Below are 19,689 nucleotides of genomic sequence, written 5' to 3' on the forward strand. Positions count from 1 at the left end.
CCCGTGGGAGGGGGACCGACGGTCAGTGCGATCTGATGGACTTAAGAGGCCGACGGTAGTCTAATCCGGCCACACTCTGTTCATTCTCACAACATCCGCTGAGCTGCAATGTGCAGGCTTGCCTACTTGAATAAGACAGGCCTTTTCTTCTCTGTTCTAATCGAAGTTAAATCCACTTTATGTAATCCCAAATGCGACCATTTTCCACCTGCATTGGCGATTGTTTGTGGATCTTTGACAGTCCCCTAACTGAACCAGATAAGACATTATGGACATTACCAAGGCTAGGACTTGGAAATGACCATGATAATGTCCCACAAGTACATAGGGCACAAAAATCAAGATAACATTTGAAAGGGCACAGGAGCTGGGGCTGGAAGGTGCTTCACCGAGAACTGGCATGATGTACCTTCTGTGATATGCTGAAAAATAATACATTTAAAATGCTTTACTTGGAGCAAGAAATGCTGCTCTTACCATTATTTTTTATAACCATCATAGCTAATTTCTCTCTTGTGCTGATCCTGAATTGTTTTTAATAAGTTGCTTGGTTTTCTGAATAGAATTACTCACTGAGGATAGCAGCTACCATTGTGGTAGAGTTAATTCTGCACTATGAGCAATGTGGCATGAAATCACAAAAGTATGAAAGAAATCCAACTGAGGTCTTTTATTCTTTATGTTCTTGAATGAAAGCACAGAAATCATATTTATAATTCATATCTAACCTATTAAAAAATTGGGAAGGTACAACTCTTCTGTACAAATGATGGACATTTTGTCTTTTCTGGATGCTTGAACATCGAGGTAGATTGCTTTAAACTTTCTGACTGTTATTGTGTAGAAGAACACAGATCAATGTAAAATTGAGACCCAGTCCAGCAACTATTGCTTCTCTTGGTTTTAGGTAGAATGTCTCTAAAGCTTGGAATTTGTAAACCTTTTGGCTAGATCTTTACAACTTACTAACGGCCAGTTACACAGCTGGCACTTAGGGGAGAAATGAAGGTCCTCCATCTCTGGCATTGTTAAGGATTTCCTTCATCATGAGCTTCTCTCTCTTTTCACTACTGGCAGTCATGCAAATCCTGGGTGAAGCTTCAGGAATACCAACACACTCAGGTGTAGATGGATTCTTTATTGCTGTTATTGTAACAATTTTGTTTTACCATTCAGTGTTGTTAGCCCTGATCTGAAACACTCTTAGGACCAGTGGACCACTCTTAGTCTGGCCTCTCTCTTTTGATACAATTTTCACTTTAATAGTCAAATATCAGTATTTTATAATTCATAATTTTTTTTTTAAGGACCTGGGTGTTTCTGGTAAATGAGCATTCATTGCGTTTCACTAACTGCTGCTGTAAAGGTGGTGCTGAGTTGCTTTTTAGAATTTTCTGTTCGATGAAGATTCAACCACAGTGTTGGCAGCTTATTCCAAAATTTATATACAGTGACAGTGAAAGAATGGCACTATATTTCCAAATGACGTGTTATTTGGTGGGGAACCTTGTGTTTTCTTTGTGTGTCTAAGCCTGTGCTCCTTGATGTTGGAGGTCACAGGTTGGGAGGTGCTGTTAAAGTAGCGTAGGAAGGTAATTACTTTGCACTTTATAGATGTTCAAAGATCAAAGTAAATTTATTATCAAAATGCATATATATCACCCTGTACAATCCTGAGATTCATTTTCTTGCAGGTATACTCAATAAATCCATAATAGATCCATAATAAATCCATAATGAATATCTGCACCAATTTGGGCGTTCAACCAGCGTGCAAAAGACCACAAACTGAAAATATAAAAAGAAAGAAACAACAACAATAAATAAATAAATAAACAACAAGTATTGAGAATGTGAGATAAAGAGTCCTTGTAATTGAGTCCATAGGTTGTGGGAGTATTTCAGTAACAGGGCAAGTGAAGTTATGCCCTCTGACCCAAGAGCCTGATGTTTAAGGGAAAATAACTGTTCCTGAGAGTGGTGGTGTGAGTCCTGAGGCTTCTATACCTTTTGATGGGAACGGCGAGAAGAGAGCATGTCCTGGGTGGTGGCGGTCCCTGATGATGGATGCCGTCTTCCTGCAACAACGTTTCAGTGGTGGGGAGGGCTTTACCATGATGGACTGGGCCGTATCCACCACTTTTTGTAGGATTTTCCATTCAAGGGCATTGGTATTTCCATACCAGTCAATATAATCTCCACCACACATCTATAGAAGTTTGTCAAAATTTTAGATGACATGCAGAATCTTCGCAAACTCCTATGATGTTGCCTTGCAACCACTGTGTGTTGGTGGAAGAAATGAATATTTTGGATCTGGGCTACAAAAGCAGGTATTCTGTCCTGGATGGTTTCAAGGTTCTGGAGAGCTGCTGGATCTGAGCTCAAACAGGGAGTTGGGGCGAATTCCAATGCAATCCTGACTTAGAAACATAGAAAACCTACAGTACAATACAGGTCTGAACATGTCCTTACCTTGGAAATTACCTAGGATTACCCATAGCCCTCTATTTTTCTAAGCTCCAGGAGTTTCTTAAAAGATCCTATTGTATCCTCCTCCACCACCATCACCGGCAGCCCATTCCACGCACTCACCACTCTCTGCGTAAAAAAAAAAACTTACCCCTGACATCTCCTCTGTACCTACTTCCAAGCACCTTAAACCTGTGTCCTCTGGTGATAGCCATTTCAGCCCTGGGAAATCGCTTCTGACTATCCACACGATCAATGCCTCTCATCATCTTATACACCTTCATCAGGTCACCTCTCATCCTCCGTTGCTCCAAGGAGAAAAAAGCCGACCGAGTTCACTCAACCTATTCTCGTAAGGCATGCCCCCCAATCCAGGCAACATCCTTATAAATCTCTTCTGCACCCTTATCTATGGTTTCCACATCCTTCCTGTAGTGAGGTGACCTGTGCCTTGTAGATACCTGCTGGAACAATTCTGGGGTATCAGAAGGTGAATCAGTGGCTATAGGATACCTAGCCTCTTATCTGCTTTCATATCCACTAGTGTTGCTGGTACAGTTGAGTTTCTTTCAGTACTGACACCCCCACTTCCTCCCAAGATGATGGTGAGCGATACTCGAGTGGTAATACCATTGAACGCTGAGGTCAGTGTTTGACTCTGAAGATTAAAAAAGGTTTAGTTAAAGTAGATAAACCTTTTCCTTGATTGAAGAGTTAAGATCAAGGGGAGGTGGAGGCACAATAAAAGGAAAATTTATTTGACACAATGCACTGTCTTTAAGTCCAGTACTGGTTTAGTCATGCCTTTCAAAAAGGAACTGGAGAAATTGAAAATCTGAGTGTTTTTAGAGAACAGAAGCACAAGACTAATGCACTAGATTTCAAACAGATTCTTATGGGTATTGTGTGTGTCAGAGGAGGAAGTATAGTAGATTCCATTTAATTGGGCCATCAATTAATTAGGACAGCCACTTATTTGGGACAACTCATAAAAACAGAAACTAATCAAGCAAACTGCTGAGAATCCCTTTGTTTATTTGGGACACTATGCTGTTTTATTGGGACAGGAGACTGACTAAACGGTTTCTAACTAGCATCAGTTGCATGCATTTCTGTGTTCATTAAGCACTAGGCAAACAGATTTTAAACAGCGTCAGTTGCATGAGTTTGTGTTCAAAAGCAATGAGTTTTGTCAGTAATAATTGGCAAGAAATAAGAAGTAAGACAATTCAGAATTGTTTTCCTCACTGCGGTTTCAATCCTTCAGGCTGGAGATGCCAGAAATAGCCAGGAGTGGAAATGGAATTATTTAATTACTTCCAACAAGTTAGGAACTACGAAGGATTTGAAAGTACCAGCAATCAGCTTGAATGTTACAATGAAAATTCAGATTTGGAGGACGCAGTGGTTGAAAACATTGTATGAAGGCAGTCCATTATCTGCACTTGGTGGCTACGCTGATTTTGTACATTTACAGTCAATTAAAAGAGCACGACAGTGTACACTGAATGAATTCCTCCATCAATCACTAATGCACAATTTTATAGTACCATACTAGTATTTGCAGTTTTATAATTTGTTCTGTATTTCATTTAAATGCATAATTTGTTACTCAGTTAAATGGTAGTTTGCCTTCTTTTTAATACCTTTTTAACTACTTCCATGGAGCTTTGGCTAATTGGGTCAGTTGCTTAATTGAGCCAAAATATACTGATCCCAATGTCTTGCAAATTGCAAATCCATTGTATTTGAATAAATATATTTGAATATAATGGAAATTGTTTCATCAAGCATCCTAGTAATGTTGCAAAAGCAAAACAAATAGATTTGTAATGACAAATAAAAAGGAGAAAAGAAAAGTTGAAACAATTGTAGAAGTATTTAAAAATTATATTGGGTATTTTGACTACTGAGTGCTTGTTAGTAGAATTATATAGACCATTCTACACCACTAAATCATCTATCAAAATCATCCTAACAGTTTGCACATTTCTCTGTTTTATTTTCTGTTGACTATGAAGTGCATAAGCAGTCCACTAGAGCCAGCAGTTTAATGTAAATGCAGTTGATTCTAGTTATTTGGGCCATCGGTTGATCGGGGTGGACGCTTATTAGGGACAACTCTTAAAGAACAAAAACTAACCAAGAAAACTTCAGAATTCCCTTTGTTTATTTGGGACACTGCTGCTTAATTGAGGCAGGAGACTGTTTCAGAACAGGTTCTAACTAGCATCAGTTGTGCATACTTGTGTAGCCGTTAGATGCTACACTGTGCTTAGAGCGATCAGTTTTAAACAGTATCAGTTGTGTTTGCATTCAAAGCAGTGATTTTTGTCAGTGACATTTGGGAGGAATAAGCAGTAAGACAATTCAGAATTGTTTTCCTCACTGTAGTTTCATGCATTCAGGTTTGAATTTGCCAGAAATGGCTAGAACTGAAAGTAAAATGTTTTCATTACTTTAAGTTAGGAACTTCAAAGAATTTGAAGGTATCAGCAATCATCTTAAATGTTATAATGAAAATGAAGATTTGGAGGATGCAATCATTGATAACATTGTATGAAGGCATGCAATTACCTACACTGGACGTCCACACTAATTTTGTTCATTGTGTACAGTGGATAAATTCCTCTGCCCATAACTATTAGGAACTAATACAGTTTTATAGTACTGTAGTACTATTGTTAGTGTCTAATTTGTTCTTTCATTTAAATATATAATTTATTAACCAGTATGTGTTAATATACTTGAGCTAATTGGGGCAGCCACTTGATTGGGCCAAAATGTACTGGTCCCAGTATGTCCCACTGCATTCATAAAAGGAGTGGTTATAGAGTAGTGGTTGCCAACACGTCGATCTCGATCAACTGGTTGATCTTTGAGACTTTCCCAGTAGATCCTGAAAAAAGGTGAAAAATAAATACACAAATACTGTTGAGAGATTGTTTCCGGGTTGTGAGGTTTTCGTTCCGTTCTTTCTGCCCAGTGCGCATGCGCGTAGGTCCCCCGCACTACACAGTGTACTTCAGTGGTCCCCAACCACCGGGCCGTGAGGAAAAAATATGAGTCAGTTGAACCTTTCCTCATTCCCTGTCACAGCCACTGTTGAACTTGAACTCATGTGAGGTCATCAGATGCCTAAACGCGCGGCTGACAGGAAGACCCGATGCTACAGGGCCGGAGCGCGGACAGATGGGCGCCGCCTCTGAACCTGTTTAGCACACTGAATGTTCGTGGGGAATCTGGTGCTAAAATATTCGCAGACGACCTAATTCGGGCTCAAAGTTTCGTAAGTAGCAGAGCAGCTACCTCGCTGCGATCTACTGAAACAAACTTTTGTCGGTTGATAGATCCTACAGGGGGGGCGGGCACGGGCCTCTCGCTCTCCTTGCTCAGTTGGTCGCTCTGTCCGGACTGCAACCGCCACGGCCCTGGCACGGGGACCTCCAGCTCTGACCTTGTCCTCTCACCCCACGCATGACCAGCCGCACCTGGCCAGGGTGTCTGGCGGCGGGCGGGCAGAGGATGAAATTCGGGCCTGGAGGCTGTCTAATGCGGCAATGAAGCCCTCAAAACTGCTTCGGTACCTTGAGTCCAAGCACCCTGCACTTAAAGACGAACCCGTTGAGTTTTTTCGGCGGAAAAAACGTGAGCAGGGCAGGACAGCAGCTAAGTGCCGAGAGCTGCGAAGGTCGTGTTTAAACCCCCCCCCGTCGGCCGGTCTGCAAGAATATTGTCAATACTGTGCAAAAAAGGGTGGGTACCCCTGGTGCTTATGCATTATTTCTACTTCCTGGTTGCGGGGTTTTACATCCGGTCTTTTCTGCTCCGGTACTAATCAATTTGGAGTCGATCTCACCTTTCACTAAGGCCAAGGTAGTGGATCTTGGGCTTAAAAAGGTTTGTGACCACTGTTATAGAGTTTAGCAGGAAAGGCGATACAATGGTAATTTAAAGGATACTGTGTTGAATTTGTTCTTCATTGGAGATTTTTGAAGTTGTAGATTGGCTCTGTGTTCCTGTGCCTTAGACAAGATTCCCATCCTTAGCAGCTGTCCACACAGTGCTGCTGAAAAGTAAACATGTCATGGATACTGAGTATGGGCTAGCTATCAGCATTTCCATCAATCCCACTCCCCCAGCTGCAAGCCCAATCCCTTGATGCTCCATTCTCCCTCCTTCAGCTGGGGTAATTTGCAATTGACTAATGAACCTAGGATGTGGAAGGAAACTAGTGTAACTGTCAGAGGGCCATGCAGTTACAGGGAAAATGTGCATTTCTCCATTTAGGCCAAGCTTGAGCTGTGAGGCAGCCTGCCCCACACCACTGTGCTACCCAGAGTTTGTGTTTAGGCTTATACCTAAAGATCAGTTTATGGTATCTGTTTCTTGAGCAATAAGCGCAAAATTCATTGCCTATTCAAAGTTAGTTGTGGGCTGTCTGTAGCCTATGCAAGTAACGTGGTACGGTTACTTTCATAACACTGGTATGAAATTCTACAGCATAGTCACAGGACTGCTGAAGAAATGGGTGCACGTGTTCACAGGATATTGTGCAGCTTGTAGAGCAACTTTGCCTATGGAGCTGAAGGTATTTTCTTCTGGATACTGGAGGCTGTGGATTTGGGAGGTGCTGTAAGGAGAAGTCTTACAGTATTTTCATATACTGCCTGCAGTTGATAGATGATGTTTAAGGCAGTGGGTGGATTCCCAACCATTATCTATATGCTGTTGCTGCTGCTGCTCACCAGATAAGTGGTGAGCGTTGTAGGAGACTGTTAAGTTAGATGTAGCCCACCAGGCTTGCCACTCACGTTCGTCTAGGGGAATCCGCTTTCGGCCCCGCCAAACAGGGTATTCAAGTTTGCGTGGATGCTGTGTAATGTACCCCAGTATAAACCCACAACGCAAAATATCAGACAGTACACAATATGCGATTAAATGATTACACTTTATAACTCTTACTTTGGCTATGTGGTTAGTAGAGAAGCAAAATATAAAAGAAAAAGGCGCCACTTTTATTAAATAGTTCATGCACAAAATTGTTGGAGCTCACGCCTCAGGTATTCCTCCATAAGTGACCTTTGCCGAAACGTCGCTGACCCCTAGACCTTTGGATTCCAGTCTCTGCTGTCCGGTGGTCTACCAGCGCTCTCCACACACACCCTTCCTCTTCCTTCTCCTCGAACAAAAGCCAGCAAAGAAACCCCGGTTTCCAGACACACAAGAAAGAATAGCATTTCTCCCCATTGGATAGCCCTGAATACCAAAAGTCTTGTTATCTCTAGTCATAACCCAAACATCGCAACTACAGAGAAACCATTACCTCAGCAGTTAACATTAATGAACAGCTATTACATTAGCCTTAAGGCTGATTTATAGTTGTGCGTACGGGCTACACTGTAGCCCTGATTTTCACTTCTGCGTCACTCTATGCCGTAGCGAGCATGCACTGGTGTGCGCCAAAACGCTAGTTTTGCATTTCAAACATTTTCACATGTCGGCAGGTAGATTTGATGATTTGGTTCATCTATTTCTCATGGCGGACATGGCGGAGAAGAAGCAACCGGAAATGCGTAGGAGGAAATGCAATGCTACCAAGCGGACCAGTCACAGTTGTTGCGGTTTGCGTCGCTGCGACGCGTGAGTTACTTTTTTGGGGAGGTGCGCGTCACCCTATGGTGTAGGCTGTGGCATAGGTACGGTGTACTTGTGCGATGCACAAGTATAAATCAGCCTTCAGCATCTATCATTACAGAGAAGCCATTACATTGACTTTTCTAAGTGGGGGAAAAGCTTTGGAAATACAGGTGACTAACTTGTCACAGACTGCCCATTTGTTTTACTAATAGTGAACGTTGCTCTGTTTCCAGTAAGGAGCAAGGAAGATTGCAAGACATTATACCCCTGATTTTACGTGGATAAAATTGGATGGTTGAAGGTGCATTTGACATCATCAATCCAAAAAGTTGGGTCATTTCATGGAGGACTGCTCGCTTTCTTCAAACTCTTAAATTACAGGATTTTGTGATTCTAAGGGATGGGTAGGGAATGTAATACATATTAACCTTAACATTACAGTTCTGGATAGAATGAAAAGAATGTAGCTAAATAAAGGGATCACATCTAATTTAAATATACACATTTGCAAAAGCTCCAAGTCTTCAATAGTGTATGGCGGGGGCTGTGGTGGCAGTCTATTAATGATATAAAAGCATGAACACACTTTCAAGCAAATGATTCCAAGCTAGAAAAACAAATTTATACCGAGTAGGTTGGGCAGACTCTGGAAATATATTTGTTTAACAATCCAGAAATAGTTGATGTTCATTTCTCTACAGATATTTGAGGATTTTAATGTTTTTAGTTTTTCTGATCTCTCAAATCTTAGTTTTGTTACTCGAAAACAGGACAAACTTTTTTTGTTTTGCTTTGCAGTGTTAGTCTTGTTTATAAAATGCCTTTTGTACAGTATTTGAGTAATTGGCTTTTAAGGGATTTCAAGCTGAGGTGAAAGTCCTTGGCTGTGAGTTCAATGACCTGGTTCAATCTCCAGTGATGGAGGAGGATAGAATGGCCCATCTGCAGTATTGTAACAGCAACAACCTGAATTTGGACCTTGAGCCTCTATTTGTAAATGACTTTCCAGAGTGAATCAATTTAGAATGACGTTATATTGTAGAACAAGGTTGCAATATTTAGCCACTCAGTATTGAAGCTGTTGTTTAAGGTCAAGGGCAGCGCAATTGTTTATCAAGATAGAAAATCTAACTGCTAGGTTGATCAAACTGCTACATATATTGGATTTCCCTCTTTCCCTCCCCTCCCCCCTTTCTGCATTCCGCAGGGATCGCTCCCTACGCGACTCCCTTGTCCATTCATCCCCCCCCCCCAGTTCCTTCCCACCAATCTCTCTCCTGGCACTTATCCTTGTAAGCGGAACAAGTGCTACACCTGCCCTTACACTTCCTCCCTCACCACCATTCAGGGCCCCAGACAGTCCTTCCAGGTGAGGCGACACTTCACCTGTGAGTCGGCTGGTGTGATATACTGTGTCCGGTGCTCCTGGTGTGGCCTTTTGTATATTGGTGAGACTCGACGCAGACTGGGAGACCTACGCTCTGTCCACCAGAGAAAGCAAGATCTCCCAGTGGCCACACATTTTAATTCCACGTCCCATTCCCATTCTGATATGTCTATCCATGGCCTCCTCTACTGTCAAGATGAAGCTACACTCAGGTTGGAGGAACAACACCTTATATACTGTCTGGGTAGCCTCCAACCTGATGGCATGAACATTGACTTCTCTAACTTCCGTTATTGCCCCTCCCCTTCTTATCCCATCCCTGATATATTTAGTTTTTTTTGCTCTCTCTCTGCCCATCACTCTGCCTGTTCTCCATCTCCCTCTGGTGCTCCCCTCCCCCTTTTTTCCTCCCTAGGCCTCCTGTCCCATGATCCTTTCCCTTTTCTAGCTCTGTGTCCCTTTCGCCAATCACCTTTCCAGCTCTCAGCTTCACACCACCCCCTCCGGTCTTCTCCTATCATTTCGCATTTTTCCCTCCCCCTCCTACTTTCAAATCCCTTACTATCTTTCCTTTCAGTTAGTCCTGACGAAGGGGCTCGGCCCGAAACGTCGACAGCGCTTCTCCCTATAGATGCTGCCTGGCCTGCTGTGTTCCACCAGCATTTTGTGTGTGTTACATATATTGGATATTCATTTTTAATTATCTGTTTTTCAGATAGAGTGGAGTTTCATGAAGCCTCAAACTGTGTTTTTACAGTGTTTGAGGAAATATGTGTGTTACTGCATTCATTTGACCATAAACTTTGGAAGGTACTAAAATGTGTAGGTAATCTTCATTTGACTGTTCTGATTTCAAAATCTCCTGGGCTTGGCTTTGCAGCCAAATTGTTCATTCATCTGTTATCTTCGCTTCCAAAATTAAAGATAATTATTATAAGCAATATACTGAAAATATTTTTATGTTGCAAGTATAAAAACAATGGTGGTCTCTTTTTCATCATGGATCAACCTGTCCACAGATAGTATGAACCAAATAAGTCCTAAAGCGTTCTGCTAGTCTTGTGGTGTGTGTTAAAGAGAAATGTGATGGACTACAGGTTAACAAAGCAGAAGAGGAATTCTACCTTCAGATTTCAATGCAGTGAACAGGTACAGCAGAAGCAGAATAGGATTTTGTGGTGTCTATGGATACAAATAGTTGAGGGATGTAGCAGTGTGAGCAATCAAAATTAAGCATTCGTACTCAAGTGAAACATGATCCTCCCTGGATAGGGTGCAATGTGTATTTAGTAGAGTTGACAAATTTTACTCTTTTGCCAAGTTTTGCTTTGGCAAGTGGATGCAAAATTAGGAAGGTTGTGTTTCTTTTGATCTTTTGAGTATGGATGGCTGAGCCCACATCTGGAGTATTGTACGAATTGGTTTCCTTTCTTAAGGAACAATGTTAATATGTTGGATACAGTTAACAAAAGATTGTTAAACTAATCTCTGGACTGAGGGTATTGATATAAAAGGCTGGGCAGACTTGGTTTGTATCCATTTAAGAGTTTAGAAGAGTGAGTCCAGATTTCTTTGAAACATAAGATTGAGAAATCTTGACAGGGTAGATGTGGGAAGTGTGTTTCTTATTGTGGGAGAATGTAGAGCTATTTTAAAATAGGTTATTGCCCGTTTAAGGTGATAATTTTGTTTCTCAGACTCGTGAATCTAGAATTTTCTTTCTCATGTTTTCACATGACATAGAAGCTTCTGGGCCATTATGCCTATGCTTGCTCTGAGTATTTCCATCAATCCCATCCCCATCCTATTTACCTATTCTCTCTTCCCACCCTGATTCTCTCACATCTTACCTACACTGGGTAATTACTGTAACACAGTAGCCGACCACTCAACATGTCTTTGGGATGTGGGAGGAAACTGAAACACCAGAGAGAAGCTTGTGCCATCTCAAGGAGAGCTTTCAAACTCCACATAGGCAGCAGTAAATTGAACCTTGGTTACTGAAACTTCAGTGGCAGCACTAGGCCACTGTGCACCTAATAAGGAGAATCATTCGCTCTCCATCTGCTTCATCAAAGCATGATTGAAACAGACTCCTTAAAGCACATTCTTGATGTATAAGACAAAAGGGGATAAAGATGGCACTTTTTAAAAAAAGAATCTAGGCTTTGCTGCCAAGACCATCGTTCATCTCCTTCCTTGAATAATTATGATCCTATTGAGGGTCCCTCCCAGTGTTGTTGGGTCAGAATTTAGAATCAGTTATTTATTTTCAAATCAGGATGGTGTGTGACTTGGTATGTAGCCTGCAAATGGTGATGTTCCCATGCAGCTGCTGCTCTTTTGTCCTCAGGTTGTGGGATAGGGAGGTGCTGTGGGAAACAGTTAACTAGATGAAATGTAGAGATACAGTTGGATCATGTGTAATCTTATCAAATAGCACAGGAGGCTTGAGAGACCTCCTAGTTCTTAATCTGTTCTGGTGAAGAATTGAAGAGCTGAAATGTTGACTATTTCTCTTTCTACAGATGACACCTAACTTTCTGATATTTTTTCCAGTATTTTCTGTGTGCTTTTATTTCAGACTTCCAGCACCTGCCACTGTTTTGTTTATTTTCTGCTTCAAGAGCCATTTTCTAGGCTGTGTAGTTTTTCTAAGCTGGGTGGGAATGTAATCATGCAGAGCCACTCTCCTCATTCTGCAGCCCTGCCCTCTTTATCACAACCACCAAAATCGACTTGACTTCTGGAGACATGAGTCTGCAAATGCGAAAAGAAATCTGCTGCGGGTACTCAGTGGATCAGGCAGCCTCTGCAGAGGTAGAGAGATGGTTGACATTTCGGGTTGAAATGCTGCAACAGACTCGTTTAGGGTCACATAGAATAATCATGGGTGATGTATTTAATTTGGGCCATTTATAGCTGTTTACAGTTTTATTCTGAACATTGACCTGAAAATTAAAGATAAAAGCAGCAAAAGGACCATGCAGATTATGATAAAGAAAATAGGTCAATAACAAAGTGAAGAAAGAGGTATAGCAAAATGCAGACCCAGTCCAGGTAGTCAAAATGAAATATTAAATGTTATGCTTCATTGCCGCATACACAATAGCATTCTTGTTTCTGAGTTAGAGGGTTGTGAGGCAGAAGCACAAAAATCCAAGCTGATGTTCCATTGCTGGATTTGGGGATTGTATGCACTACTAGAGGTGTCCTTTATAGAAGAAGTATTTTTTAAAATATTATTTATTTATTGAATTTTAGAAATTACAAGAATAAATGTAATAATAAAATAGTAAGAAAAGTGATATTAACCCTCCCCCCTCCCCTTAACCCTCCCCCCCTTAACCCTTATCTAAAGAAAAAGTAAAAAAAAGAAAGAAAAGAGAAGAAAGATTGCCTGGATGTCGGAGGATCCCCACATGTTCCATGGAGTTCAAAATAATTTTGATATTTATTTTCACTTTCCCCAATTACTATAATTTTATCTTCAAAGGACCTATGTATCTAATCCTATCTTTCGTAAGTATGGTGACCAAATTTTCAAAAATATCTCATATTCTTAAAACCCCCCCCCCCCCAAAAATAATAAAATATATTATATTAAATAGAAGAAGTATTGAACTGGTGGCCAATCTGTTCATGAAGATTAATATAAATATCCCCTGGAACTACTGTAAAGAAGACTAGGCAAACTATTCAACACATATTGGTGAATATTTACTTCTGAATTAATGAGCACACTAGCCACTTATTTCCGAGGTTTTTAAACATCAGCAAGAACCATTTCAGTGGCCGTGATGGGCTTTAGAATGCTCTGGGATTGTGTGAGGTATGAAAGCAAGTCTTTTTTTAAATCTGAGAATTTGCCAAAAGGAATTTAAAAAAATAGTGCAGTGGATCGTAGTTCTTCTGTGCATTTGTGATGAATAAATTACACAACACAGAATTTGATACAGCATTAATTTGGAATAATTCACACTTTTTATTGCTAATAATTCACTAAGCATAATTAGTGACTTTGTTGAAGTACCTAATCATGATCAGGATTAGTTTGAGAAGAATGAAAAGAATCTGGAATTGTGGTAAAATTGATTTCAGCAAAAGAGCTCAGGTGATAGTGGGGGTGGTGTTCTAATTGTTCCTTGTTCCTGTGCTGTGTTTCTGCATTCCTGTTAACCACTCTGATTTGCGAGTTGGTCATTGGAGCAGAACTTCTGTTCATTCACTGCAGTTTGTGACTTAGAGCATCAGGAGGTTGATGCTGATTTTACCTGCACTGCTTTCAACTTCCAGTGTTTAGGCATATCATTAGCATATTGAGGGTAATGACCACTTTTTTTACCCTAGTACAGTCGGCCCTCCTTATCCGGGGATTCCGTATGCGCGGATTCAGCCAACCGCGAATCGGGAAAACCCGGAAGTTCTCTCTCCAGCACTCGTTGCTTGAGCATGTACAGGCTATTTTTTTCTTGTCATTTTTCCCTAAACAATACGGTATAACAACTATTTACATAGCATTTACATTGTATTAGGTATTATAAATAATCTAGAAATGACTTGAAAGTACAGGCAGTCCCCCGGTTATGAATGAGTTCCATTCCTGAGTCCGTCTTTAAGTCGGATTTGAAGTCGGAACAGGTACGTTGGTATTATTTAGCATCAGTTAGTCAAACGTTCTTAGTATATAGTACATATTTTACCTTTCTATGCATATAAAACACTTAAGAAACATATATATTTCAATAATTAAACCACTGCGTTGCTTAGTAATAATTGTAGCTTTCATTGGGGCAGGGCCTTTCACATTCTCCATTAAAATTGTTCCGATCATTGACCAACTGTAGTCTAATGCTTTTCCAATGACCGATGGTGTTTCACCTTTTTCTGATCACTTTATTACTTCCACCTTATTTTTCAATCGTGATTATTTTTGTGAACAGAAACACTGCGGATTCAGAGTTGCGCCGCCAGATCCTAATGTCCACCGCACGGAGACATGTTAAATAAAGTCTGGGGTTCCGCTGGGTCCTAAAGACCACCGCACTGAGACACGTTAAATAAGGAGCATTCGCGAATTTTGGTATCCGCGATGGGTCCTGGAACCAATCCCCCACGGATAAGGAGGGCCGACTGTACACTCGAAGTTGTTTTAGTCTGTACAGCTAATAATGGAAGGCAACAGGAGTAAGATGGGTTAGGGGTATTTTAATATGCATTAAATTTGGGTGGCAGCCATGTGTAGTGGGAACACATTTGCTTCTGGGTGAGTTGTGTGTACGTAAGAAGTGGGAGCAGAATTAGGCCATTTGGCCCATCAAGTCTGCTCCACCATTTCGTCTTGGCTGATCTATTTCCCCTCGGCTCCAACCTCATGCCTTGCCCTCCTCCTTTCATGCCCTGACCAATTAAGAATCCATCAATGCCTGCCTTAAATGAACATAAAGACTTGCAGTAAGATATAATCAGAGCTCTGAAATGTTCTTGACACCAAGGTATTTCTGCATTTGTGTCTTTTTTGTTGGTGTTGATGAAAGACCTGATAAATGATTAAAGAAATATTTCTCTGAATTTCAAAACTTGACAGTAACTTAGTATAAATGTTACTTGCAACTTCAGCCCATATCTAATAGATGAATTTAAAATGTTAATATGATAAGAATTATAAAAAAAGACTTTCTGAACTGCTGTAAATACATATCTGGGGTACAGATCTTCCTCGAGATCAGAATGCTGCTGCCCCATCAAGGCAGGCCTATATGTGACCACAGATCTGGCAACTCTCAACTTCTCTCTAAAATAGTCTAACAAGCAAGCCACAGCTGTTATCCCACTGCCACATTATTGCAGATTTTTTCCACCACCTTTCAAGGGTAATTAGGGGAAATACATACTGGCTTTGCCATGTACACTATGTACACTGTCGTGGTTTCTCGTGCCCCACAAATGACCAGGAGACGCAGAAGATTCTTCAAGAAGGGTTAAACTTTAATTTGCAAATCAAAGCTGAGACAGTCATTGAGCTAGTCGCTGATGCCCACCGATCCTTGGACACAGCATTTTTTATAGCAATCTCCTGGTTTAGTTGCATTAGCATATGCAATCGGTCTATAGTTGCGTATCACACGTACATCCGCCACTATTGTTTCTACCCATTGACTTAATCATGTTCTAATCTACATCTCTTAGCTACCTCTCATTAACACACCATTGTCTTCTACATTCTTAAGATTTCGTTCTCCTACAGAATTGGATACATGCGTAGCAAATAGCAAGTTTCAAAACTGACTACATAGTTTTGGTTACACAGCAAAATTTCAACTTTTATACTCCAGTAACACCATGTCCTGGAAAATGTCAGAAACCGAGTCTGGACCAGTGCTTGATTGTGGTTTGGATATGATCCGAGCTGATGTGAGCTTCTTTCTGCTCAAAGTAGATTACTTCTCTGTGTGAGACCTTGCTATCCATAATTTGGCATCAGCTTTGGCTCACCAAACCGGCTTGAAAGGAACCTTTAACAATGTCTTTTGATCTAAAACAAAGAAAGCAAATAGCAGAACATTTTTATTCAGGTTCAGTTGCCTGTCATATTAATTCTTCAAACTGCTCTAGCTCTGATGTCTGCCTTTGGCCGCTTACGTTGTTCCAACACAACAGAAGCAGGAGAAACATTATCTCTCTTTCACATCACATCCTTCAAGCCTCAAAGTAGAATTGGGCTTTTTCAGATAAGTAAACTTTCGAGTTTGTCAGAACTGGCCAGTTCTGATGAGGATTATCAGCTTGTAATCTTTAATCAGTTTTAGTTTCTCCATTTATATTTTTGACTTGCAAAGTGTTTCCAACATTGATCTTTTCATATCTCCAGCTACTCTAGTTTTGTATAGCATAACTCCAGCAAAATTTCTTCTCTCTTCTCATATTTATCACTTCCTGTTTGCATCTCTTCCATAGAGCTCAACTGATTTCATTCCACCCTTTCTTGGCTGGTACCACTATCTTTGGTGTTATTTTGGTCTCCAAACAAACATTACCTTTTTCGTCTGCACCTCTCATCCTTTTCTGCAACTCAGAAGATGCTAAATTTCTAACTTTTCCCCTAGTTACCATGGTCTCATCTTGAAATGTTAACTTTACATCTTTCTCCGCAGAAGCTGACAGAGTTGTTGATTATTTACTGCTTTCATTATAGTGGGAATAATTGGAGGAGATGAGAAGAATCACATGATTTAGAATTTGAGTCGTACATCCCATACAGACACATTGTAATTATGTCAAATTTGAATGGCTGTAAATTTAAAGGACATCAGTTTGGGATTGGTCATACCCTATTTTCTTTGTATAATTTTTGTTTTAAGTAAAGAGAGCAACATAAGGAAAGAAAAGATCATTATCAGGAATGAGAAACAAGCTGCTGATGGAAAGATTTTTCAAGATTAGCTTTATTTCTCAATCTACAATAATACATACAATGAAGAGTTATTTGTGTTATATCAAATCAGCAAAAATTGTGCTGGGGGCAGCCCCCAAGTGTCACCATGCTTCCAGCGCCAACTACTAACCCTAACATTTGCCTTTAGAATGCAGCATGAGGAGAAGATACAAGCTCCTTACAGATAGCAGCAGGAATCACTCAGTGGGTGGGGCAGCTTGTGTGGAGGGAAATGAGCAACTGATGGTTCAGGATGAGACCCTTCATCAGACCAGATGAAGGTTCTTGATCGCCGTGGTATCCATTTCCTTCCACAGATGCTGCCTGACCTCCTGAGTTCCTCCAGTAGCTTATATTTTGTTATTTTGTTCCAGGTTCCAGCATATGCAGTCTCTTCTACCTCCATTACACTGGAGAACAAATTTTTTCATAAGTGTTGCTTCTTCAGAATTTTTTTTGTTTATGATAGACCGCTTGAAACTAAACATAAATATAATTTCAGACTACTTGTATCATGTAGGAATTCAGAGAAACAAGAAATTAACTTTTATTGAATATAATGTGTTTAATTGCATAACTGTGCTAACATTTTGTAATAATTCGACTAAGCTAAAAATGTTTTGTTGATAATTCTCATTTGTGCTCAGTGTCTGAGGCTTCCTGTGTTAATGGATTCCAGTTCTCCATGACCGCAAAGTTCTGGTGAAATCTTTTCACCATGCTTGTCACTGAGAGTACCAGGATTTGCAGTGAGGAAGTCTAAATGGGAACATAGAAAATGAATCTTTAGTGCTTTGCTGCACTTCATGGTTTGTATGCTATGTTGTCAACCAGCTTAGTGCTCTGTAGTTGCCATGAAAATTTTTGACAGCATTGTTGAATGCCTTGCATGTAATTTTCTCCAGTGCCACTGGAAGTTCTTTGAATTGCCTGTCATGACCCGTTTGATTTGTGGACCAACAAAACCACTTCCTTAATCTTGGCATCTGTTATTCTGACTTGAATTATGAGTTGAAATAACAGATATAGGCGATTTTGAAAAATGACAGGAAAATTTCATGGTGATTTTCATGACCAGCAGCCCAAAATCCATAAGATACACCCAGAAGTATTTCGAAAGCAAAATCTTTGGTGTCCAGTGTTATCGGCAGTGATTTGAGGATGAACTTGTGTTTCATTGATGGATCCTGATCTGATTACAGGCATTTCCAAAGAAATCAATTCAAGTTTTGTCACTTAATCATATATGAATATCCATGAATACAGCCAAATGAGACAGTGTTCAAGGTGCAAACACATTTGTCTTTATAAAGTGTATGTCCCAATGTAAGAGAAAGAATTCTGTTTTTTTTTTGAGTGAGCTGTTAACCACTAGGAACTCTACAATGTTTAGCAAGTGGAGTTTATGAAAATTTATATTTAAAAGTTGATTTTTTTTCCGCTGGAGATTTCCATGTTAATATTACTTTCAGTGATACTGAAATTGAGATTTGGGTTGGGCCTTGAACTCTGAACAGTGGGCAAAGTTGTTCAACCCTGAAACAGTGGTCAAATGTAAACTTGTTTACAGGAAACAATGTCATCAGAGAGAAAGAAAATACTTGAATAGATAGATTGATGGACAGATAATGTAGCATGCCTCAAAAAGGAACCTTTCTTTGGATTCTTTCTATTTGCTCAGAACTACCTTCTGGAGTAGGTTGCAGCACTTTTATATTATCTTTGCCAGTGGCTTAGAAAGTATGCTTAAACTAGCAAGTAGAAAGTTCAGCTGAATTTCTTGCTTCGTCTGACCTTCACCCAGAAAGTGTTCTTTTTATTTTAAATTTTCATCAAGATTCTACATACATAATGGTCAAACAAGAGACTTAAAGTATAAAAAGGTCCTTTTCAATTCATTATTTGATTTGAGTACACTGCAGTTTCTGTGAGAAAGGTCAACATGAAATGTTAATGCTGTAGCTCTCTCCACAAATGTTGCCTGATTTCCTGAGTATCTCCAGCACTTTTTGTTCTTGTTTCCGCTTTCCAGTATTTGCAGATTTAAAAAATTTTGCTTTTTGACCTCAGTCTTTTTTAAGTCTTCAACAGCAAAGCCACCAGTATTTCTTAATTTCTAAATTCTATCCCTCTGATCTAGTACCCATTTTCATTGTGTTCCAAAATCTTTTGTTTGCTCCCTGTTAAATATTTGTATCTGATTCAGCTACAGTCACAAAGAATGAACAGTTATTTTCCCCTTACTCTAATGTATTCACCCCTGTTATGAACTGCTCGCTTGGGAAATGTGGTCACAAACCATGTTCCGACCCAGCAGAAGTTGCCTGCGGACCTGCATCAACCCGAAAATCCATCTCAATGGCCTCAAATTCACATTCATTTGTACAGACTGTGCATAAGTGGGGACTTTGTAAGCTGGGCAGTAGCTTTTGATGACTTCTGCTTTTCCCTATAGGAAGTTAATTAGTGGGCAAAAAAGTAAATTCATCTAGAGAAATATGAATAATTTTTTTTTTCAGAGAGCAAAGCAAGGGGTTCTTGATTTATGGTAAAATGCTAAGAGGTGTAGGTGAACAGAGGAATATTGGTAACACGTATATGTTAATATATTCTTGTATTTTCCTGACAATAAAGAAAATATGGATAAGGTGATTAACTGGGCATGGAATAGAAGAACAGGATGTTTGAACCATATAAAATGCCAGTTAGACAGATGCCAAAGTAACAGTACAGTTCAGCTCAGCTCATTACTGGG

The 19,689-nt window shown here is 40.2% G+C and overlaps 1 protein-coding gene across 1 annotated transcript in view; it reads left to right on the top strand.

Moving 5' to 3' along the window:
- The window catches only part of ireb2 (iron-responsive element binding protein 2), a 72,043-nt gene that overhangs the window by 328 nt on the left and 52,026 nt on the right, over positions 1-19,689 (top strand). The gene's annotated exons all lie outside the window — the stretch shown is intronic.

The sequence above is a fragment of the Hemitrygon akajei genome, chromosome 21, assembly GCF_048418815.1.
Source record: "Hemitrygon akajei chromosome 21, sHemAka1.3, whole genome shotgun sequence".
Classification (NCBI taxonomy): Eukaryota; Metazoa; Chordata; class Chondrichthyes; order Myliobatiformes; family Dasyatidae; genus Hemitrygon; species Hemitrygon akajei.